We start from the raw sequence: 25,374 nt of genomic DNA, 5'->3' as shown, positions 1-25,374 counted from the left end.
TTGCTGGGTTTGGGATTCCTGAATCCCTCCAGAATTTCAACCATCTCGTTGATGGTGAACTGGTTCACCTTACAAGAACATTACCTACAGAAAATTTCAATTCACTTTGATTCGAGGGCCAAGACAAGAAGCATTGTCTTCTGAGCATCCTTTGCAATGCTGTTACCTCATCAAATGGTGGTACTTGTTAAGACAATGCTCAAGCAGCAAAGCCTTTGCATTCCAATATGTGATTACATTTTTTGTTGCCATTGCTACACCATGCTGGCAGGCTCAGAATGCAGTAGTCAAGACACAGCAGACGAACGCTGTGAAAACAAGAATTATTTATTTTGTCGCAGGTGTCTTTTAATTGCCAGCCATCAAGATCAGACAAACAGATACAATCAAGTAAAACTTGCTGCAAGCATAAACAAGCACTATCACTGGATGGCAGGAAGCTATGCACGCGCACTGATAGCAGTCTACTTTACAGAAGTTTCCTATATGCATACGAATACACAAGTAGTAAGGATGAAGGCATATCTTTGATACTAGACCCAAAGCTTTATATGTCTTACAGAGCTTCATTAACACTTTCACAGTTCTGACAAGTAAATATGGAGTTAATGAAAAAGCTCTTAAAACAGAATTAGCATTGAAAGGGTCACTTGCCCTTGTGACGGCGCAGGTGCTTATTAAGGTTGCCTCTCAATGTAAACGTCTTAAGGCATAAGTGGCACTGAAATGGCCTCTCACCTGTGTGAGTGCGGAGGTGATCAGTAAGAGTGCTCTTAAGTGAGAAGCCTCGAGGGCATGAAGGGCACTGAAATGGCCTCTCCCCTGTGTGAATGCGGAGGTGTACATTGAGATGAGTCTTTTGTTGGAAGCTCCGAAGGCATGAAGGGCACTGAAATGGCCTCTCCCCTGTGTGAATGCGGAGGTGTACATTGAGATGAGTCTTTTGTTGGAAGCTCCGAAGGCATGAAGGGCACTGAAATGGCCTCTCCCCTCTGTGAGTATGCAGGTGTACCTTGAGATCGTACTTTCGTGAGAAGCTCTGAGGGCACAAATGGCATTCAAACGGCCGCTCGCCTGTATGGCACATGGTGTGTCTTTTCAGATGACATACATTATCAGTCTTATAGTCACAGAAGTTACAGAGGTGGCGGCGTCCCTGATGTGACTTGGCACTTTCCGTAGTGGCAGCTTGACAGCTGGAAGGCCTCGATGCTGCATAAACAAATTATAACAGGTTACCATACCAACGCTTTTGATTTAAAAACAAAATTGAAATTATGAAATGCCAATGCAAAAAACACAACGTAGATACCAATACTGAGAATTGCTGTTTTCTTTATTGAAGAAATATTGATGGTAATTTCAGATTAGACAAACAAAGTACGGCTCATCTATTATTTTTGATTTGCGGTATATGAATTTTCCAGTGTATAAGTCCCTCTTCTACAGATCGCACCCCCCTCAGAACTGCAGTTTTTCAGAACAATATGGTATATAAGTCGCACCAGTGTATAAGACGCAGCTGTTCAGTCGGTAAGCGACTTAAAATACAGTGACATTTCACTTCGTGAACGCAGGTCGTGGTCATATTGTGTACTTCTGCCATCATGGCCGCTGCTATATACTGCATGAATTCCAAGGGCAATAACATCGTCCCCATGCGCCATCTATGCTGTATGTGTGATTTAAAGTGTGCAACTGTAAGCCAAATCGTGCACAAAGGTGGAAAGCGAACACTGTAGGAAGGCTTGTACTGTGGTAGCAACCAACGTTACTAGACTAGCTTCAGTTTTAAAACTCGGCGCCGTTGCGCGGAACCGCCACCTGCCCGCGCCTTTGTGGCGCTGCAGTCGCGCCCGGCTCCACTTCCTCACTAGCCGGCTACGCGGGCAGGCCGGACTAAGCACGCGGTGCAGCGTTTGTGCATTCTGTGGTTCGTTGTTGACAGCGAATTTCAGCAAGCATGTCATCCGTGGAACCGTAGCCTTCGCCGAGTTTCTTAAGAATATCAGCAGACGATGCCGAAGTGCTGCGTGCCTGGCTGCATAGGCCGCTATCGGAACGATGTACCAGAAACACCGACATTTGGCACATACATTCATTCAGAACAGGTTACGGACAACATATGCTCAGAAACACTCTTCCACATCTCCTAAACCTGTGCCAACATTACAATTTAAACCTCCAACGCACCCGGTCAAAAGATTTGCGTCATTTTGTTTCACTTATAAGTGAAAGGGCGGCACTTTCTGTTTGAAATGTACGACATGATATTATGCACATCACTATGTTTTTTGGAATTGTACATTTTTGTAAAAATTGTCATTTGTGATATTCCTTTTTGTCTGTACTCATATGCTTGTACTGTTTGCCTTTTTTTTTCTAAACATCATGTTTTGTATCGGGGAGGCGAGAGCCCGTCAAGCTGGATATGTAGCTTTTTCTCTCCCCCTCCCACATCCTTGGGATGGAAAATAAAGGCATTATTATTATTATTATTATTATTATTATTATTATTATTATTATTATTATTATTATTATTATTATTATGTCGACAGTGCGGCGCACCACTTTTTCTGTGCTCTCAGCAATGCGACGCTTCGCTCGGCGTGGAACAGAGCGATTCCTCGTGCCGACCGCGAACTTTCTGCGAAATCCACGGCACGTGCTCGTGCCACTGCTCCCGCGTTCGTCATCATCTTCCACTGCTGGCTGCGTGGCCGTTCATCTTTCCACCGTAGAATTTCACTTCACTTCTGTCGTCGTAATGGGGAGGCCGCGTTTACGGGGGTATGAGCCATTGCTTAAGGGAGTATGAGCCACCCATGTTCTTACGTAACAGAACGATTTAATTTTGAAGAAATAACTTCGAAGAATCGCAAGCGGCAAATCGCAGACGAAGGCTGCTAACCACGCCGCCGAGCAAACTCGAGACATCGAACGCAAGCTACAACTGCGGACTGCGGGCATACCGTCAGTAACGTCGTTCTCTCCGTCGCAGCCGATTGCGTGTGTAACCTCATGACTGAGAAATACTTCAATGAACCAGCGGGATTAACCCAGTGATAAACACAGGGGCCGCACGTTTTAGCTCCGCTGATTAAGCATCTTCCCGGAATGAAAAATCCAACTTCTTTATTTATTTATTTATTTGTGGCTTGTCTGCACCAAGACCGAACTCATCTTTCTTTTTGCAGCGCTTCTTTGGCGTGGTGAGAAGCTTCGGTGGGGATGAAGATCATCCTACAATCACGCACTTTGGCCAGATATTCAGGCTCGTGAGCCTAAACTGCGCGAAATGTTAAGACGACAGGAAGAAACACACGACATTTAGAAACGCAGCTTCTGCGCTTCGCTGTATGCGTTTCTTCTTTTCGTACAGTTTACCCTTCTTTCAGTATTAACGAACTCTCGCGATAAATCTTCTTGCTGTAGGTGAATACCGCTTTCTCGTGGTATCACTAATTTGGACAAGGGAAAACGCCAGCGAGCGTGAAACACGCGCAAACTGCCTATCCGCTCGAGCTCAAGGCTGCGCCGAGGCGTCTGCTGTGGAGCCCGATGGAACAGCGTTGCCACCTGGCGGCTGTCACAGAAGTGGCGACAGCGGCTGTAAGCGCGCGGGCGGGGAGTTTTACAACTGAAGCTAGTCTAGTAACGTTGGTAGCAACTGCGTAGTTTGCGCAAAGGCATGCGCATATCTTGAAAGCGATCTGATATGCGCCGACTTCGGAGTCGGTAGACTCGTGGCCGTCCACCACTCACGTTGCTGCTCCATTCTTCTCGCACTGTGTGGTTCCCGACTATCGCAAAAAGAACCCGGTACCGCCATAGCGCGCACACAACCTGTTGCAACGGCCAGGGGAGGTCAACTCAGCGGGTTGCTGGAGGCCATAGCATCCAATACGATATTGACAACTGTTTACCTCAAAAAAAAAAAGAAGAGAGAAAGTAAGAGGAAAGAGCCGCATGCAAGTGGCACCAATGTATAGGACGCATCAACGAAAATTTCAGAAAAAAAAAAACGAATTATAGACTGGGATATATGTTATGTGTGATTGCTCAATAACCCAGTCGGAAAAATTCAAACACATTTCTGCCAAGAAAAATTTTGAATTGTAAAAACATCATAAAGTGAGAAGAGCACGGGGATTGTTGTATTATTGAAAGCTGGTCCTACAGGGTTTTCAGTTTTTCTCTCAAAGAGACCCGAAGTTAAATGGCAAAGCAAGCAGTCTGGTACATAAGCACATCAGTAAGAAACATAGTTACTGGCTTCACTAATATATACACTTGAGCCGACCATTTAAAATAGGACCATACAAGAGCAACAACTGCTTTTTAAATGCAAGAAGCAACCCAGTACATGGTTCCCCGGGTGATGAGAATACTAGTAGGATGCAGCTTTGAACTGGTACCAGTTATATTTAGTCGAATGTGCTACATTATGACTATATTTTGTTTTTTATGGAAGGTATTTATTGTCTCCGCTATTACCGCATAACACTCTACAAAAAAATAAAATTTATCTTGGTAGAGTGCTTCTTGGGTGGTGGCTGTCCACATAACTACAACAGGGTTAAGCAGTAGACTGTACAGGCCTGTGCTTGATAACTGGAAGATCTAGAAAACACGCCAGTGTTCACTGGCCATAAGTGCATACAGTGATCTAGATGTTACTACAGCAATGCTCTTGTTTCCAAGCATTATTTTCAAGCTGCATTATTGTGTCATACTTTCTTTTGTTAAGCATAAGAGATCTGAGCAACCTTAACAGGTACGCAGACAAAAAAAGTGTCCAATTAAGACAACAAATATCTAACTTTGCAAGGAGTTTGATTGTTTTACTGTGCAGGAACTCGTTTAACTCAAGACAAGTGGTGCACAAAATGAGCACAAAAATCAGAACCTTGTAATACTTTGGTTGCTGATGAGCAGGAAATAGCCATGCACACGCATGTATGTACAAGAAAAGAAACCAGACAGATTATACAACACACTGAAAATGAAAATGACAAAGTGGGGAAAACCCAGTTTTACCGACTCCTGTGCAAAAGCTTCTGCATCAACAAATGCAATGAAATTTGAAATTTCAAAAGACTCAAGAATAGAAAAGGTAATCTATGGAAAGAAGCAACCAGTCACCATAAGAAATGCTTTGCTACCGTAGCCCTAGCACAGTGGCCTCAATAATAAATATATTTTATTTATACCACACTTTTAGTATATATCTATATAAACATGTCTCATAAAACAACGCAATAGCAAAAGATACTATATTGAGTACACAAGAGAGAAAAGAAACAATGTCTTGAATATGTAATAATTACTTCAGTGCTGAAACTGTAGAAACAGGGGGATGATTCTTGTAAACGTACCAAAGAAGACATGCTGCAAAAAAGTCACAGTTTCGCCCGAATGCTGCAGCATTGATTGCGATAGTAAATTAGTAGATAGCTATATGAAGTAAGGATAGTAGATTTACCGGCCATACAAACTTCTAAACCTTCCCTTGTTAAATTAACAAGCACGATGCCATGTGTACAGAGGTAAACATGACCTTCCACATCTCGCTTGATGACCGCAGAAACTTGCTGTGAAAATGCTGGAGTGAGGAATCATGGCAGCAGGAACATGAACATGCGAATTGACCTTCATGCATCTCTCGTTTGAATGCGAATGAAAGATCAAAAGCACAGTGCATATGAAACTACTGGAACATCGCAGATCCATATGAAGGCGAGGTCATTGCGGGCACGCACATTGGTCATGTTGCAGGCTGGCTTTGAGTTACAGCAGCAGCATGGCCACACCGAGGGTCTACACCAGTGGCAAGCACCTGCCACCGGTGTAGACCCTCGCCTCACCTCTGTACGTCACATAGGACAGAAGAGGACACGCTTCTGCACAACCTTCCTCACCCAAGCACGAGAGATTGAGGCGCATTTGCTGGCTCATCCTTGCACGCTTTCAATCGCACATGCAGCACAAAGTGCGTGTCGACGATTTTATCGTCCTTGGACTTTACACGAAACTCATGGCGACATTGACTGAGGTCAGCAATGCGCCTGGAGTGCCCATATAATTGCTATCGCAATAAAAGTACAAAATACAGATATAAAATATATCTAGCAGGATCACAGACCAATTTCAGTGAATTTGTTTCTTCAAACAGTGGTGTAATTAAGACCTACTGCCTGTATTAGGTCAACTTGCAAGTGCGATCACTCAACTTGCCTTGGAGCACAAGACAAATGCAAAAGATGCCAACAGATTACATCTTACAAGTGCAAAAATTAAAACATCAACAAAAATTAAAAATGCACATGCATTCAACAACCACTGCAACTTTTGAACTGAGGCAAATTGAGCAAACGGAATTTCTAATCAACATTAAACAGTGAATACTACTAAAGAAAATGCTTACATGCAAACATAATGAAAAGGCTGAAAAAGAATAATAACGAAACAAAACACCAAGGAAGAAGCTACAGGAAAGAAATATGTGAGCGTAGCAGAAAAATATCAAATTGTATTGTGTAAATCAGTAACACTACTGGAGGCACCAGTCACGAAGATGCAGGAAGGTTTACAATGTACAGACACGAATAAAAAGTAACATCGCATAGTATCAAGAAGTTGACGGTGGGGGCACACCATGATGCTCTTCATCCATCAGTGACATACACCTAGAGAGACAGAGGATGGCAAAGTGTTATCAACAATGAAGAGAAGCTCAACCATAGTTACTAGGCCAACAAACATTACAACAAACAATGCAGTTGTGAGCTGCATTCTAATTTTGAGAGCAAGACATCATTACAACTAGTTCATGGTTTAATGGTGGTTAAATAGTTGTTTCCTGAGCTATTTACTATATAACACATAGCAAAGTAAATTTCTGTATGCAACACATGGTAACCTGTCACAGCGTTTTTCTGAAACTGGTTTCTACTTGCGCTGCACACACCCCAAATCTAAACGCACGACCAAGTTCAATGGCAATATGCTGCTGCAACACTGTTCATGTACATTTTCGTAACTTGAGCTGTTTCAACACGAGACATTTTGTATTGCTAAGTACAAAAAATGTCAATGATGTTAACAGATGCATTCATAAATGAGGTACATTGAAGAAAAAAATTATGCTAACCTCGCAGAGAAGCTAAGTTCAACATGTCTTCTTGCATTGCATGACCTGGCGTAGCCTAGTGCAAGCACCGCGATCAGTAAATCCTGGAGAATGCAACTAATCATCTGGCATAGTATGCTATTGTCCTGTTACCCGTCAAAAAGTACAAGATGGAAGGCATTGTACAGCTTAATGTAGACTATGCGTTCAGACTTTCAAATGCATGCACACTTTCCATGTTTGCAAAGTAGAACACAGACATAGAAATTACACTAAAGCTCCTTAAGAAAGTAGAAATCTAATGCGTGCCCAATTTTTTGGTAAGAAATATTGGTGCACAATGGCGCCGGTTTTTTTAAAGTGGGCTTCGCCATGCAGTTTCATACAGTTATCTTCGCAGCGATACGGCCGCGTTTTGTGGTAAAGCATACAAATGTTGCAAATGCAGTTTTGGTTTATTGTGCGATTGCAGCGTGCAGGCAATTTTCGGCTCAATTTTATTCTCAAGAATAAAGGCAGGCATGCATCAGAATCGGCTAATTACTATATTAGGACATTGTGAGCTTGGCTTATTGCTTGAAAATTTTCCTAGACAGAAAACAAAAGCGGCGCTTTCAACTAACAATTAGGTGCGTTCAAAGCAACCACTTCTTCCTAAGCTCTGCCAAGACAGAGCTGCTACTAAAGGGGCCATTATTGGGGCCTCAGTAGGGGTCAGTCACCTACCTGTTCACTTGTCAAGTTTGAATTATCCGGCAAAAGCTAACCTAAGCATCGAAATACCGGAACATTGGGAGCATAGAAATGCATGGGCACTGGTGAGGACTCTCCGCAGGGATAAAAATAACTAAAAATCAAATTAACTAGAGAAGAATTACGCACGTCCATTGTGTTCAAGAGGCCAATCTCAAGAAATTAAATCTAAGATTTTATTTCTAAACACAATGAAATATACCTTGCTTTGAGCTCGGGCAAAAAAAAGGCTTATACATTGTATTTACATGGCTCAACTACAGACATATCTAAATGCATGCAACATTGTTTGCAAACTGACATACATTCCACTGCAGATCTTGTAAATGGAAACCAACTGCTTTAAGTTATATTGTGCACTGCAACTGTGCCAGGAATGAATAATAGAACAGCATGTCATCGAATGCACATAGAATTTCGAATTCCTTCGAGAAGACAGGAGCAATGCTATAGCACTGCATATTGTTTTAAAGGGGCAAGACCATCATGCGATTGGGCAAATAATAAATTGTTTTGCCCACGACGAGACCACAAATTCGCATACAGGCTGCCTAAAAGTGAGGCGTGCATAATGAACCACCGGGAACAATTCAGCAGAAATTACATCTGCAACGTGCATTCACTCAGGAACTGGTACAGCAACTGCAGCTCCCCTACAGAAGCATCATTAGGAACACTATTCAATTTCGTTGTTTTCTATCGATTAAGACTCCAAAAAGTAATGTTGTTCCCCAGATATTCCAGAGAAGTGAATATTCAAATTTTCAGATAGTGACTTCTCAAACAATACAAAAGAAAGGAAGCAACTATTTGATTTGCATTAAAAAATTTTGAATATTTGCATGGGAGTAATAAATATCTTTGAAGTATTCTCCCATTTTGAAGCCAAACTGCTGCACAGTGTCAGGTATATAGAATGTGAAAGAAAGTGCTGATCCATTGATTACACTGGCACAGTCCAGTCTAGAAAGGGCAACCAAATGAAACATCTGATTGATGATTGATGTTTATTGGCGCAAGGGCATCTAAGGCCAAAGAGCGGTAGGACATGTGTTATGGTTTAGTAAAATTGTGAGTTTAGGACTATGATTTAAAATAAAGGCTGTGTAGAGGCCTACAAGTAAGATATATCTTTAAATACTAGTGGATGCATTGTAAAATAATTACTAAGATAAATATAAGGACTTAAATGCATTTGCTAAAGGTACACATGTTAAATTATTCTGGGATGTCCGAATCCCTTGTTGTACAATTCTTGCTTACGCAAGAAGTGCAAGAGCTCAGACATAGTTTTGTGCATCAGATTGTATCTCACCTGTGAGGCACAATCTGAAGGTTAGGATGGTACGAGATGATGTCGAGAAAGTTAACTTATGCAAGGTAATTGAGCACTCTTAACATTAAAAAGTGCATAGTCTGATAAGAACATCGAGGGATGAGGGGGGGGGGTGTTGTATATGGTGCGAGTAGAGTTCCCTAAAATGAGCCAATCGGTCTCGGTGAAGTACAAATGAAACATCTATTCCATGCACATCCAGCCATTGCCCAAGTGCTGGTTGGATAAGAGTTTGAGTACGTTTGGCGATTGCAGCCACTGGGAACAAGTTGGCATTTTAGAATTGCACAACAAGAAAAGCTTATCTGGGTACATTATAGGCGAGTTTGTGTATATCAAATCACCTGATAGATCAAGCTATTCCTCAGCCCACAAGGTTGTTCACTACAATGGGTTTTGGCTGTACATTTCAAAAACATTGGCTAAGGTTCAGCTCTTGTAAATGTAGTCATCACCAGCAAAACATCTGTTTGGCTTGGTTTTGCAAGACTATGCACATAGTGTTTTAGTAAAGTTGGGCCGCAGTATTTCACACACGTTACACACATTGCGGAACAGGTTGTCCGTAAAGTCACGGTGAAATCTGGCAATCGCAGTCAAACTTCCTGGGTGCCGTTGCTTATATTGACGGCTTCATCTCCTTCTCCTTATTTTTTGTTGTGTTGCTGAACTATGGCAGAAATTATAGTACCTTTGATCTTGGCATGCTTATGGGCTTGGCCAGATTCTCTATAACAAGCTACTCAGGCTTTTTTTTGCACCAGTTTCAGCAGGCAAGATAGCCTTTGCTCGGGATTTCGCAGCATGCCCTCTAGCTATCTCTACTGGATCACTGGATTCAGCCTGTTCCTTGCACTGAAGCACAAACACAGACAGCCCAGCTGGCGTGCCATCCATGGCAAGACTGAGCGTCCAAGCGCCAGCGAAGCAGCTGTTAACGGAGCATTTACACTATGACCTAACTGGCGCGAGGGCCAGCGTCGCTCGATGCCGGGTGCTTCAAAGCGTATTCAAAGCGACAGTGCATCGAAGCACCTGTCGAACTGTCGAACCATAGACGTTGATGCTCTTGCAACGTGACATAACATGACCGCGTGCTCACGGTGTGCCAGACTATATTAGCACTTTGACCTTCTCCTACTACGCTTGCAGCAGCTAGGCTCCGTGCGAGCGCAGTTGCGACACCTCTCCGCAGTGGATCAAGTAGCGTTTCAAAGTCAGTGCGATACGACAAATGACCTTGAATGCGAGTGCGATACGACAAAAGCCTCTGAATCACATAATTAGGAGCCCCATAAACATGTACAGAAGGTGCCCATCTTGCGTTGACCATGAAAGAGCGAGTCCTCCTTCCCTATAAATCCTCAGACTATACATCACGGGCAATTTTTGAGAACTGTCTGCTGTAACTAAACTTCGTTGCTGAGGTGGACTGCAAGCATGGCATACCACTCGTATGAAAGTTGCCAAATGCATATTCAGTGCTGGCTGTGACTATTTTCATCTTGACATAGCCTGAAGCACGGCAACCTCCATTTTGAAATTGTAGGTGTACAGACCATCATAACGACAAGTTTAGCTGTCTATGTGCAGCAAGGTATGTACAGGGTTTTTGTATAAACATTTTTCAGACTCCTAAATATACGAATATTTTCATGACCCTTTTCAGGCATGAATAATCTGCCAGCAAATATTGTTCATTAAATGTTGATAATGATTTAGGGAATTCATGACAAAATCCTACTAAGGCCATAGCGGGCCAAGATAATAGTGACTGGTTGGCTCAAGATAATGATAAGAAACGAACAGATAATCCATGTAGTAAAGCAGACTAAACATGCTGGTGTATAAGTCCAGAATTTAAAAAAATTGACTCACTATCGAAGCCCCGAGAAAGTCGATGCCCAGCGAAACTCTTAAAAAAACAACCGCTACAACTGCTAATGGCACTATGCAATGCTTAATTTATGGTTGAGGTATTTTTTTTGCGCTTGTACTTTATTTAAACGTATGCTGTTGTGTTTGTTGCACAAGATATTTCAGTGATTCTTTGCACTGATCGCTTCACTTTGCCGAGTGCTTGTAGCCTCTGCATTACGAGGGGGATGAGCCATCGCCGATGACAATTTACGCTCAAGGACAGACACCGAGATGCTACCAGCTTCACTGTAAAAGAAAAAGACGACAAAAATTTTCTTAAAACACTCTTGGGGACAAAATGTGTATGTCCCAAGGTTAAAACAAATACAATTGCAATGACAAAGAAACATTCACTGGTCCTACCTTAGGCAATGGTCAAAGTGATCTTAATTCAGCAATCATGCTTGTGTGCAAGAAATTTTTTCCAGTACTGTTGTCAACTAGATATCAACCCAAATGTGCGCCAAATATCTAGCCTTGCCGTCGTAGTCTATAGCCCGTGCAATAAACAAGGGTGAGGGTGTTAGCTCTATTACTCTACACAGCGTGCTATAGATTTTGTAGAATGTGTGCAAGTTTATGGACAAAATGCACCTTGACCAATTACTCCTTTTTTACTTTTGGACACACCCATCTCCAAGTTGCTCTGCATTGTTTAAAAGGAATTGGAATTTTAAATGTTGGGTACACTAAATTAAAACCCAGGTCTTATTCCACTCTTTGTGATGCCAATTTGCATTCCTCACCTTACATCGGATTTGGGTTGACTTCAGTGCTTGAAGATGGAGGGGGGATTTTGCGTGCAGCTCAAAGTATACCGCATGCCATTTCACCTATGAAGAGTCATGTTCATGGAGTTGTCAGGCTGGAAAGCTGCTTGAATTTATCCCAGTTTGCAACACACAGACACCATCGCTCTAAACATAAGGGACACGCATACTCTTCCATTCCCTCTAGTAACAGTGGAACATTACCACTTCTGAAGAGGCTTTTCAGTCATCAGCCATTGCATGCAAGGAAGTGAGCATGCAGAGGATGTGACTACTCAAGAAAAAACTATTATATACAATGCTAGAAAAAAGCAGGCTACTCTGTATTACTTATACTTGTCCCATAGGACATCTGAAAATTCTCAATAATTTCACCAATAATACCACATGCCGACCTGCCCCACAGTGAGTTTTAAGTGCAGGTCTCAACAAGGATGTATGGGGAAGGACGCCGACAAACCAGGCTTTCAAAATGGCCTCTAAGTTGGGGATCTGTGGTGTATATAGAGAACACACAGTTATTGTCTTGTTAAATAAAATCACTTGTATGGATACAGCTTCAAGTGACATATGGATACTCCCATGTTGAGTGTACAGCAATTGCCATTCCATCTGAGGAATGTGAAATAAAAGCCCTTCAATGTTGTCAGTATTTCATAAGAGACATCTAGGATTTTGAACTTCAGGGGACTGTGATAAATTTTTCATTATTCTGAAAGACTGTTATAGTGAAAGCCCCAAAATTAACCATTCCGCCCATCAGCCCATCAGTTCATAAGGTGTCAGCATATGAGCTATCCACGAAAACTTCGCTGTTGGGTCTCAACATGCGCTGTTGCAATTTTCCATGGACTCCGCCGCCACGCAACACCGAAGCTCCGTATAATAAGAGTGACGAGCGCAAAACAGATGCTGACGTTGAGAGAACTACCAACAAAAAGGTAGCTTCATGTCACCTCCGAAGTGGAATGTTCCTCGCTTTTTGCTTATATTTGACAATTCTTGCGGTGGATACCGCGTCTTTCTAGCTCAAGGCAGACACCTGAACTATGTCAAAGCACAAGCACGTCTGGAAAGTGCAAAGTGTGACTGTGTGGCATCTCCGCGAATACACGGAGATTACATTTCACCGCGTGCATAGCTAGCATTGCTACCGAAAGAAGCAAGAAAGAAGTGTGCATAGAAAGAAGGGTGAAAGAAAAAAGAGACACTGTTCTATTGCTAGGTAACACTTTTCTGGGTGGAGCAAGCGCTTGCAAAACCTAATGTGTAGTCGCCTCCGCTCGCCCACATTCTTTTTTTCTAAGGCACCCTCTCAGGTTTTCCGAACTCATGCGCCATTGTCCTCTCTGTGCGCCTTGTTTGCTAGCCTACTGCTTTGGCTGCTGTGAAGGATATAGGAAAATCGTCATCATCATCAGCCTGGCTACGCCCACTGCAGGGCAAAGGCCTCTCCTGAACTTCTCCAACTACGCCGCTCTTGTGCTAATTGTGGCTATGTTGTCCCTGCAAACTGCCGCCCCCTGGTACGCTTCCCTTCTCTTGAAGTCCATCGGTTATCTTCCCCCCTCATTACATGCCCTGCCCATTTCATTTTCTTGATTTCAACTAAGATGTCATTAACTCACATTTCTTTCCTCACCCAATCTGCTCTCTTCTTATCCCCACACCCATCATTCTTTCCATAGCTCATTACGTCATCCTCAATTTAAGTAGAATCCTTTTCGTAAGCCTCCAGGTTTCTGCCCTATATGCAAGTACTGGTAAGACACAGCTGTTATACAGATCTCTTGAGGGATAATGGCAACCTGCTGTTTATGATCTGAGAATGCCTGTCAAACGCACCCCAGCCCATTCTTATTCTTCTGATTATTTCAGTCTCATGATCCGGATCTGCGGTCACTACCTGCCCTAAGCAGATGTATTCCCTTACCACTTCCAGTGCCTCACTACCTATTGTAAATTGCTGTTCTCTTCTGAGACTGTTAAACATTACTTTAGTTTTCTGCAGATTAATTTTTAGACCCACCCTTCTACTTTGCCTGTAAATTCAGTGAGCATGCATTGCAATTGGTCCCCTGAGTTACTAAGCAAGGGAATATCATCAGGTAATCCCAAGTTACTAAAGAATTCTCAATTAACTCTTATCCCTATTCTTCCCAATGCAGGTCAGAATACCTCGTGCAAACGCACTGTGAATAGCACTGGAGAGATCGTATCCTACTGCCTGATGCCTTTCTTTATTGGGATTTCACTGCTTCTTTTAGGGAGGACTACGGTGGCTATGGAGCTGCTATAGATATCTTTCAGTGTTTCTACATACGGCTCGTCTACACCTTGATTCCGTAATGCCTGAATGACTGCTGAAGTTTCAATTGAATCAAATGCTTTTTCGTAATCAATGAAAGCATTATATAAGAGTTGGTTATATTCCGCACATTGCTCTATCACATGATTGATAGTACGAACAGGCAGGATTTTTTTTCGGGGAAGGGGGGGGGGGGCAACCCAAGGTAACTTTTCTATGCAAATGAGGTGGAGGGTACTTTTACTAGTACAAATGTGAATAATGCCCACCATTTGCCATAACGATGCGTAAAGCCTAAAAAAAAAATTGAAATAACGTGTATGTCACAGGTACGCCTGTGAGATACACTTCTTTACTTGGCAAACAAAGAACCACATATAATGGACTCGCGAATGAAAGGTGCGCAGGAAGAATCTTGCCCAGAACAAGTTGACCAGCGATAGTGCAAAATAAAGATTTCTAGTAACGCTTTTTGCATTAGCTCTGGAAGAACTTCAGATAAATGAATATTTGTGCCACAGTCACAGTTTTTTGCATCCCTCGTTTACTGCTATACCAAGTGTCAAAACCAACTCGTGTCGTTATTTGGGAAGTTGTGTAACGATGCGTGGTCACCAGTCCCGTACAACCGCATAGAGCGCAAGACGCTGCGGTTCTAGACGTACTGCGCCCACCGCAGAAGGTTATAACGCCCCCTCCCCCCCCTCCCTTTTAGCACAGCAGGGAAGTGGCTACGTCAGGTGGCTCGATTGATAACTGTAGAAGCGTAAATCAAAATACACAGAATTATTCTGCAGTTCTGGCGGCGTTTTCTCTACTTCCTTTTTAAATAAGATCTTAATCCATAAATATTTTCACAAACAATTTTTGCTTTTCCTCCCTGTTTGGCTGTTGTTTGGCTTTCTCGCTTAGTAGATCACTTAATTTCTCATCTCCTTGCGACTCTTGTTTCCAGTTGCCAATTTTGGCTGAAACGTGCTGTACAAAAAGGGAAAAACCCCACGGGGTAACAGGTGACAGTCATATTGCTTATGGGTTTAAGGGTTATTGCAGGGTCTGATAATGAACGCGTTTTCGCAATATCTTATTTTCCACCTTATCTAACCCATATCGTGGATATATGGTTCCGAAGATCTGCCAGCGTCGCGGCGAGGTGTCACGCGAGGAAATAATGAAGCAAAAGGAAAAGTTAAACGCAACTGGCGTTTTCTCCGGCCACAACTCGTTCCACGAGCTTACAGACCAGCCGACTCTGAACCGAATCCCTTTCGTGGCCCCTGGATTAGTATAAACAAAGAACATAGAACTAACGAAGCAACAGGGATGCACGTGATCGTTGAATCGATGGTGACATAAAAATTGTGTTGCGCATTATAAATAAGTAAGATAGTATAATTAAAACAATAAATAGATGGTTCAATAGATGGTGACATAAATTATTTGGGAGCTAAAAGAGAAATATAAAAGAAAAGTGCTCCGGCCTGTACCACTAAGTATGACAGGCTTAATAGATGGTGACAATTGAATTCATCTTGAGTTCATCGTGCAGGCACCGAATCAATGACAGGACTGGCTTCACACCCCAGGAGATGCCGATAACTACCACCCTCCAAAAGGAGTGAAAAAATTGGCAACTATTCCACTCCGTGAAGATGGAATAGCAGCAAAAGCTGATGACAGTCAAAGCTCTCAAACGAAAAGCAAAGTGTTTCACATCCGCTGCCGGTCGGCCTGAATATAGTGTAATATCAGGCCGACCCGCGGCGGAGTGAAGCAGGTGTTAAGCACCCCGCATACGTGGTCCATCCCTAAGGTAGTACAATGCCGGGCCGACCCGCAGTGGAGGTGAAGCAGGCACTAAGAACTCCCCATACGTAGGCCAATCCCGAAGATATTGCAATATCGGGCCCACCAGCAGCGGGGGTGAAGCAGGCATTAAGCGCTGCCCACACATGTGTCCATCCCAAAGTGCAATAGCTGGCGGCCCTGCGGTGGAGGTGAAGCAGGCATTAAGAACTCTACACACGTAGGCCGATCCCGAAGATTCCGAAGGGTGCGTTATAGGTTCCCGAGTCCACAGGTGTATGTGCCATTGATCTTCGACCCTTTTTGCACTATCACCAGGATTGGCCCACATCATGATTTTTTCTGTTCACGGACGCTGGAAAAACTATGGAACTTAGTCATACACTGCTTTCGCTGTAAAAGGCAGCAAAGTGTTGACCACCGAGTAGATTGATTTGTCAAAGCTTTAGGAATGTGTGTGAGGAGTGGTGCCTTGAGCGGATAGGGGGGGGGGGGGTATGCCGCTTAATTTCGGGGGGGGGGGTCCTTGGGTACGTGCCTGAGTGTGAATATGGTCTATTGTTGAGTAGTCCTTACAAAATCCTGCCTGGTCCTTTGGTTGACAGAAGTCTAAGGTGTTCCTGATTCCGTTTGCAATTACCTTAGTAAGTACTTTGTAGCCAACGGACAGTAAGACGATCAGCCTATAATTTTTCAAGTCTTTGGCGTCTCCTCTTTTATGGATTAAGATTATGTTGGCATTCTTCCAAGATTCCAATACGCTCGAGGTCATGAGGCATTGCGTATACAGGGTGGCCAGCTTTTCTAGAAAAATCTGCCCACAGTCCAACAAATCTGCTGTTACCTGATCCTCCCCAGCTGCCTTCCTCCTTTGTAAAGCTCCCAAAGCTTTCTTTACTTCTTCCGGCGTTACTTGTGGGACGTCAAACTCCTCTGGACTATTCCCTCTTCCATTACCAAGAATCAAGAAATCAAGAATCCTCAAATTTTTAAATATTAGCTTATGGTACTGAGGCATTAACCTCACAAGGAAACTGAATAATGACCGTAATTCTGAAAAGTTCAGTATTCTGAAGTTTGGAGTACTGAAATACTTTTACATCGAAACTATAGGAAGTCAGGAGGGGATTTCTGAAAACTTTGTTAATGTGGTGTTCATAGTAACGAGGTTTAACTGTACTTGAGTAGGTAATGCTAGGTGACCTTCACCTCATCTCTACAAGAGCGGTCTTGTGATTTGGCATGAGTCAAAACAGCTTACCTCCATGGACTTCGGCGGAGCACTGGGAGCATTGGCGAGTTGGAGGAGGAGATGGCTGGCCGCTCCACTACAGTTCCTGTGGAATTTTTACAGTTCCAAACCATGCATATGCGGTGGGGCTTACCGTCGGTGGACAATAGGGTGAGGTCAGCAAAGCTATACTGTCCTCCTGTGGACCCACCATATGCTGCCTCGCTACCCCGTGAGCTGTATTGGCACAGTTAATGCTTGAAAACTGTACATGCCTTGCGCAGTCTGGAAAGATATTTAAACCTCAATATAATGAAGCCAGCAAAATTTGCAATTTGCTTCATTATACTGAAATTTTGTTGTACTGAAACTGGACTTTTTATGCAAATAAGTACAGTCACCGATCGACTTTTCTTACACAGAAAGGGGGCGCAGAATTATGTGTGTTATCAGGCAAACGAAAAAAGTAAATGAATACTGAAAAAGTTTGCACAGAGACGCAACAATGCCAAGGAAAGACAGGGACGAGCGAATTTTGATGAATTTGAGAGTCTGTGACGAATGATACGGTTTCATGCGACGACGACATCTTCATGTGAGCGGTACAAATTAAGCAAAGCCAGCCACACTGTCGCGCGCACATGGCAGATGCTGTGGCCGGTCTATTAATGGCAGAAACACAGGAAAAGGGGGGTTTCTTTGAATTTTCGCCTAACAGAATTATCTTTTCTAGTGTAGTCAAATTGTAATCCAACGCTACCACGTCTATACATTGTGTGTAAGCCATACTTTATGATTTTTCTGTCTTTTACCTTGAGAAATTCAATTAGTTCAGTAGCTTCCATGGGCCACATGGAGGGCCTCGGTATGTGTGGTTTGAGAATCTTTTTGCCGAAACAATGTTTGATGCCGGATTTTCTGTGGCATGGTGCCCTTAACACCATTGCATTAAAAGCCGAGATGGAAATACTTCAGTGCCACGAACCCATGATTTCAGGATAGTTATGTCATGCTATGCTGTACATGAAGTTACTCGGAGCTAGAAGCCAACGCCAACGCTTAAAGCGCACTGCCTTGAGATGCGTGCAGTCAACTGTGCGAAGGACTGTCTGCTATGCTCGAGCGGTGTAGGTGGTGCCATGATCGAGGATGGAGGGAGGAGAGACAAGGAGGAGTGAAGGCGGAGGAGAAGAGTGTCGTTACTTTACGAAGTTTTAAGGGGCTTTAAATATTGGCACAGGCAAGCGCCATCTGTAAGTGTTTCAAGGAAGCGAGCGCACTGCTACGTGGACTCCTTGAGATCCCCGCACCGGTGCGTGCAAATGGTGGACGCCGTCGGCAGTCTATGAATTGTAGAAACGCTGGAAAAGGGGTCTGAATTTTCGCGTAACGGAATTACATTTTCTCGTATAGTCACATTATAATCTAACAGTCTATCATGTCTGTAGGTTGTGTGTAAGGTGTAGTTTACTATTTTCCCACGTACTTTTGCAAAATTCAATTAGTTCAGTAAATTCCTTCCGGCATATGGAGGGCCTGGGTATGTGCGGTTCAAAAATATTTCTGCTGATGGGACGTCGGAAAAAGCCGCTATGGGGCCGTGGAGAATAGACGCGCTTCCCATGGGCTCCCGCTTCTCGTGCTTCTCAAGCAGGATCACGGCCTGCGAACAACCTAATTTTGCCAACTGCATAACTGGCAAGACGAGAGGAATCAGCGGACACTGGCTACCAACAAGTGAGTGCCCCATTTACTTATTTCTGCAATGGCTGCACACCCGCCTGGCTAAAGCAGATGCCGAACGAGCTACTGCAACCGCGTGGTGCGTGCTGGCGCCACTCAAGCGTATCTGAGGGCATAGCACGGACGCCTGCCCATGCAGCAACTAAGAGCACTCGAGATCAGCGAAGCAGCAGTAGAACCAATCAAAATATCAAGAAAACAGCTAGAAGGTGTGAACACAATGCAGATGGACCCGGCTGAAGTAAACAATGCAGAAACTGCCTGGAATTATGATGCAAGCAGCGGAAGATCTATTGAACGCGAGAGCATCTGGATTACAAGGGGCAGAAAAGGCAAGAAGGACACAGAGAATCAAACGACACAAGAAAGCAGCCCAACCAAGCAACAATTGAATAAAAAGCCACCACCACCGCAACAGCAAAAGCGCCGAATGCCACCAGTCGATGACTACAAGGTTGTATTCAGCCCACAAGCAGGCTTCGAGCTTGCAAAGTGGAACAATGTCGTCATCATGCAAGCCATGGGAAGAGCCAGCGGTTTCTCGTAGCGAGACTTTGGCGAAAAAGTGTGTTCAAGTGCAGAGAATCGAGAACCTGATTATTCCAAGCACAGCCAACTGGGAAGACGCTAGGAAATGGAGCCGACTCCCAGAAACAATGGGCAGCGATCGCCACATCCTCGAACTAACCGTGGCTCACACTCCCAAGTCCGCAAGGGTAGGACCGGCCCGGGTAACGGAGTAGAAGTAATTTAGAGACGAGCTAAATGTCGAGACCGCCATCGAGAACATAGATGACCGGCTGAGCAAAGTCCTAAACACAGCAGATCGTCACACCAAAACAATACAGCTGAATGAAGTAGTGCCAGCCATCAACACGCGACTTCTCCACCTCTGAGCAGCCAGAAGAGCTCTCCTCAAAAGATGGAAGAGACAGATACTAAACAAGAAATTGAAGAAGCAAATTTCCCCTCCCCACCGAGCAAGCACAGGCATAGGTAGAGAGATTAGGAAGACAGCACTGGCACGCATTTTGCGACAAACTCCAGGGAACCATGAGCTCAAAGATGACGTGGCATCTCCTGCGCCCTTTTTGACAGCGGCCCTACAAAGAGCGGGCAGAGACAGCACCTCTGTAGCCTCGTGCACAACCATGCTGGATTAGAAGAGAACCTCCTACGAGAAATTCAGAAGCTCTGCGGCAGCCCACCCATTAATATGACGGCACATGACAAAGTCTACGGTCGGAAACCAAACCCCGAACTTGACCAAACCTTTAACATATTGAACTCTCTGCAGCACTATCGACGCTCACTAGAAACACCAGAACTGGCAAAGATCGGATCATCAACAAGCATCTCCGGAACCTTTCACAGCAGGCTACTGCAACCCTGCTCTAGTACTTCAATGCATGCTGGGAGAAAGGAGAGCTACTGGCTGCCTGGAATACACATCTCAGCCTTGAGAATTTCCAAATTTCCCTTACCTTGTGGGTAGGGAAACTTTTCAAGCATATGATAGACAATCGGCTAAACTCATACCTCGAAGACAATGGATATTTTCAAAACATTCTGTTCGGTTTCAGGCAGAACCTGTTAACGCAAGATGTCTTCCTTCTACTCATATAAGACCTCACCGACCACCTGAGCACCAGAAGCAAATCATCGATTTTAGCCATAGACATAAAGGGAGCTTTCGACAATGTCAGTCACGAAGCTATCCTCTGCAACCTCGAAGACCTGGGCTGTGAATCTCGGACATATGACTAAGTCAGGACTTTCGTCACGGGCCACATGGCCACAGTTGGAATATACATTATGAGAACAAAGAAAAAACTGCACAAAAAAAAAACAAGACAGAGAAAGAACCACACGACACAGGCGCAGACTAACAACTGGTTTAATGCTCAGATAGACTGCACCTTGTGGTTCTTTCTCTGTCTTGTTCTTTTTTGCGCAGTCTTTTCTTTGTTCTCATAATGTCATACCAACTAGACCCTCACCGTACGCTTCTGGAATATACACCCTGCGCAGCGACAGCTTCCGACTACCGAGCAAAGGCACCCCGCAGGATTCGGTCATATCGCCATTGCTCTTAATGTCGCTATAATCAAGCTACCCAGCCTCCTCGACACAATACCAGACCTAGGACATGCTTTTTATGCAGATGATATCACATTATGGACAAGGGCCTCAAACACTGAAATGGAATAAACATGCCTACAGGAAGCACTAGATACAATCGAGAGCTACTTGCACAAATGTGGCTTCTGCTGTGCTCCCGAGAAGTCAGAACACGTCATTCTTAAGTCAAGAATGAGAGGCCGACCACCCGGCTATGATGAACCCGATCCCAACATCACCCTCAATGGAACGCTTATTCCATAAGTGAAAACCCTACGAGGATTAGGGCTGTACATCCACAAAGACGAGTCCGGGGTGGCCACCCTCCCGCGCCTACAGCGAACGCTATCCCAGCTCACACATCTCGTTAGGAGAGTTGCAAGCCATAGAAGCGGACTTAAAGAATGTGACACACAACGCACGATGCAAGCACTCCTCACCAGTCGAATAACATACGGCATGCCCCACCTCGCGCTGAAGAATGCAGAGGTACAAGAAATTAACACTGAAATACGCAAAGCCATCAATATCACCTTGGGCCTACCATCTACGGCTTCGACTACGAGACTTCTCAAGATGGATGTACACAACAAATGGCAAGAACATGCTGAAGCTCATAAAGCAGTCAGTTGGAACGACTGAAGCTCACGCCCACCGGAACATCAGTGCTGCAACGCCTGAGCTACAGTAAAACCTTTATAGCCACCATGGACCAAAAGGAAAAAATTCCTCCAAACAACCGCGAATCCCTGTGCATAGCACCAATTCCACACAACATGCACCCCACGCACCACAAGGAAAGAAGACAAGCCCGAGTGGATGCCATACAGCGAAGACACAAAGATCCGGATGCCAGATACACCAACGCAGCCAAATACCTGCAAAGAAACGCTTACACCCTGAGCGTCATAGATTCTCAGGGCAGAGAGCTAGCGTCTGCCACAGTCCGTGCACAAAACCCTGAAATCGCAGAAGAGACAGCGATTGCCCTAGCAACTACCACGTGTATGGACGCAGCTGTTGTCTTTTCCGATTCTGAAGTAGCTGTCAGGAACTACGATAAGGGCCGTGTGTCGACAGAAGTGCTGAAGATATTGAAGCACCTCAGCGCTCTGATCCCCTACACCTGCATAACGTGGCTTCTTGGGCACGAGGGGCTAGAGGGGAACGAAGCAGCACATGCCGCGGCCCGAGGCCACACCTGCCGTGCCAACCCTTCCTACTCTCGAGATGCTCGGTCTGCGTGAGCGGGGGCAGAGACCGTACCCATCGCCTACTCAGTGATCCTTCAACATCACAGGCTGGAACGCAGGGTGTACCCACCACCTCACCCAAAGCTCACGAAGGAGGAAAGTACCACACTCCGAAGACAAGAGAGTAACACTTACATCGATTGAATGCTCAAGCACAGACTATACCCAACGCTACACGGATACCACTGCCCAATTTGCGGCATACCGGACACCTTGGCCCTTGGCCTTGAACCTGATCCTGAATGTCCATGGCATCTAGATACAGATGCATCACCTTACCGAAAGAATATAATGTCAGACAAGAAAGCGAAGATCTCATTGAAATGTGGGAGACCAAGCTAGTCTCCGAGGGCCTGGAACAACAACGTCGCTTCGTTGCCAGGGCCAAGGAGGCAGCGAAAGCCAGAGGGTTCCTGGAGTAAGGAGAACTCCCACCTAGAGTAGAACCGGGGCTTACCCCAGAATACTGTTTCAAAAATAAACGTTTATTCCTCCTCTTCCTGATGGGAAGTCCAACGTGGACACCGGATTTTCTGCGACACAGGCCTCTTAACGCTATTGGGTTAAAACTGCACCAAGCGGCTGACAGGGCACACGTCCCGGGCACGACCGCCGAGAAGTTGCAGTGACAGGAGACCGTGTGCGAGAGCTAAATTATTGTAATTTAAGCCTGCAAACAGTGTATGAGCACAGACATTCCTGTTATGAGTAGCCTCTTTTGCACCAAATGGCTTTGGCTGCAAAAAACTCATGCTATAAGCGCCGGTGCACTCCATAAAGACCATAGCCTCCTCAGAAAAAAGTAAAGGAGGCTATGGTAGGGACACGACCTACTGTATAAGGGGCAACCTGCGCGTGCGGCGCTGATTTGCTTTTGCTTGTGTGGTTTTATTTAGTTTTCCAAACCGCCGCCGCGATCAGTGGCGCTAGTGCTCACCCCCACCTACCCCAACCCCGTGGCCGGCCGCACGCACGGGCAGCACGCATTTTCAGCGAGAGCACGGAAAGACGCAAACGCACGCGCGCGATACAATCAATTAGCTGAGTGCTTGGTTATCTGTTGGTGTCGCTAGATCTTGATTACCAGATTCTATTTCAGTGACACTGTGATTCTCAGCCCCGTGGGCGCCGGCTTTCGCGTTTGCGCCTTCTTCATGCACGATGGTTTACTTCTGCATACCGTTGTGAAAGTCAAGCAGGCGAGCATCAAGAGGAATTTCATTTCATGAGTTCCCCGTGACCAATATTAGGAACCAATGGTAGAAACCCGAACAAAAAAAATTGCCTGGGGCTTAGGTAAGGTTAAGCCTGGATATCTCGAAGCGAAAAGGTTCGGTGATGCTTATGGTTTAGCTTATAGTTATGCTTTATGATTTAGCCTATGGTTATTCTTACGGTTTAGCTTATGGTTATGCTTTATGATTTAGCCTATGGTTATGCTATACGTGTACCTTGTGTAGTTATGCAAATTGCTTATCAATGATCTCTACCATAAGTTATGCAGGATTATTAATCTTCTTTATTCATCATTGTTGGGCACATTGTCTTGCGATTTCTGTACAGCCATAAACACAGCTCTCTGTATCGGTAGTATCACTCTCTTCTCCTTCCATGGTGAATGCCCACGCCTGTTCTCTGGCAAGCGGTTATATAGTCGGCTTCCGCGATAAACACGCCCTTGCGGCGAACGTCAAACGACGACGCACAGCGCGCGGCAGTGGCCACCTGCGCCGACTCCAAACACGCTTACGGAGCCAATTCCGTCATACGCCGGCTCGCGCGAAGCGCGGTGTTGACTTGCGTAGTGAAGCTTTTCGTTTCAAAAGCCCAACTCCAAAAAAGTGCTGAAAGTGTAGTGACTATCTGTGTGATGGCACAATAAAGCGCCCTTGGTATTTTTCAAGCTAGACTTTCGTTATCATTTGGTAAAGCGGCGCAAATGAGTACGGCAATAACAGCAGATTTTTACGAATGTGGCATGCACTGAAAAATAAAGCTACTCACGTTCTGCCGCGCTCTCAACGGCACGTCACTTCAGTGAACGTGCCGAATGCAGCAAGGGAACGCGTGGGCCCCTGCAAAGCGGTACGTAGTGCGTTCATTGCGTCCGGCTCGGGACTAGCGAAACCTACGGGTGAATGAAGTGCGGACGCGCTCAGGCCTCGGCTAGAGCGGAAAATGCACACCAGACCATATTGGCACCACAGGACTAACCAACATTTTAGCAGACAACGAGGGAAAAAAAAAAGCTCTAAGGGATTACACTATTTCAATCCTAGCAGCCGCGCGGCCGCGCCTTCAAAGTAGTTTCAAATTTCATTGCACTACACAGCGAAGATACCAAATATCTGGGGCATGTATCGCATGTATCAACGCGCATTTTTCTAGCCGCACCCTGCCACAAATGTGAAATGCCGAGTTTACTGCAGCTCCTCTGCGAATTTTTACCGTCATCGCCGTACACCTGAAGGCAGTGCCGGAGAGTTTCGGGCATTGCTGTGATGGCTGTGAGGGTGAGCACTGGCGGCCTCTACCGGCACGCTTGGTCCCTACTCAATGATCACGGCCGCGACCACCAGATGCGAAGGTCGCTGGGTAGAGAGCAAGACATCGCGGTTGGCTCTAACCTGTGCGCAGAGTCGGCGAGGGAGAGACCATTCAGGCACCCTCGTCCCGTGCCCTCGTCGTTCCTGCTGTACCTAAAGGGCTTTAGGCTTTAGTACGAACTCACAGAATTAAGGCCCACCAAGCGAGCCATGGCACTGGCATCCAAAAATGGCGGGGGCGATCTTCTTACCATGTGTCCCGAATCGTCGTATGCAGCAAGTCAAACTCCAACGCGTCGTACGACGGATCGCACGTAAAATCACAACACGTATCTCGCGCTAAATTCACATGTGACACCAGACAGAATACACCCGTTTGACCAAGCCGCCCGGCGGCGACAACACAAGCTATGCCTATGGCGATGGCTCTGCAGGTACCCGGCGGGCCTCGGCAG

At 45.0% G+C, this 25,374-nt stretch overlaps 1 long non-coding RNA gene across 6 annotated transcripts; it reads right to left on the bottom strand.

Annotated features, from left to right (window-relative positions):
• Positions 1-308: 308 nt before the first annotated feature.
• Positions 309-25,374, bottom strand: LOC135910252 (uncharacterized). Of its 6 annotated transcripts, XR_011509176.1 has the most exons (5): positions 25,001-25,374; positions 17,287-17,541; positions 11,888-11,974; positions 6,658-6,689; positions 309-1,212 (listed from the first exon to the last, which is right to left on the bottom strand). It is a non-coding gene; the product is annotated as an uncharacterized lncRNA (long non-coding RNA). The 6 variants fall into 6 exon arrangements; XR_011509175.1 differs by lacking the exon at positions 6,658-6,689 and having other exon boundaries at positions 25,001-25,372; XR_011509174.1 differs by lacking the exon at positions 11,888-11,974 and having other exon boundaries at positions 25,001-25,369.

Source organism: Dermacentor albipictus, chromosome 10, assembly GCF_038994185.2.
Source record: "Dermacentor albipictus isolate Rhodes 1998 colony chromosome 10, USDA_Dalb.pri_finalv2, whole genome shotgun sequence".
NCBI classification, from domain to species: Eukaryota; Metazoa; Arthropoda; class Arachnida; order Ixodida; family Ixodidae; genus Dermacentor; species Dermacentor albipictus.
This window is presented reverse-complemented; position numbering and strand designations above follow the sequence as displayed.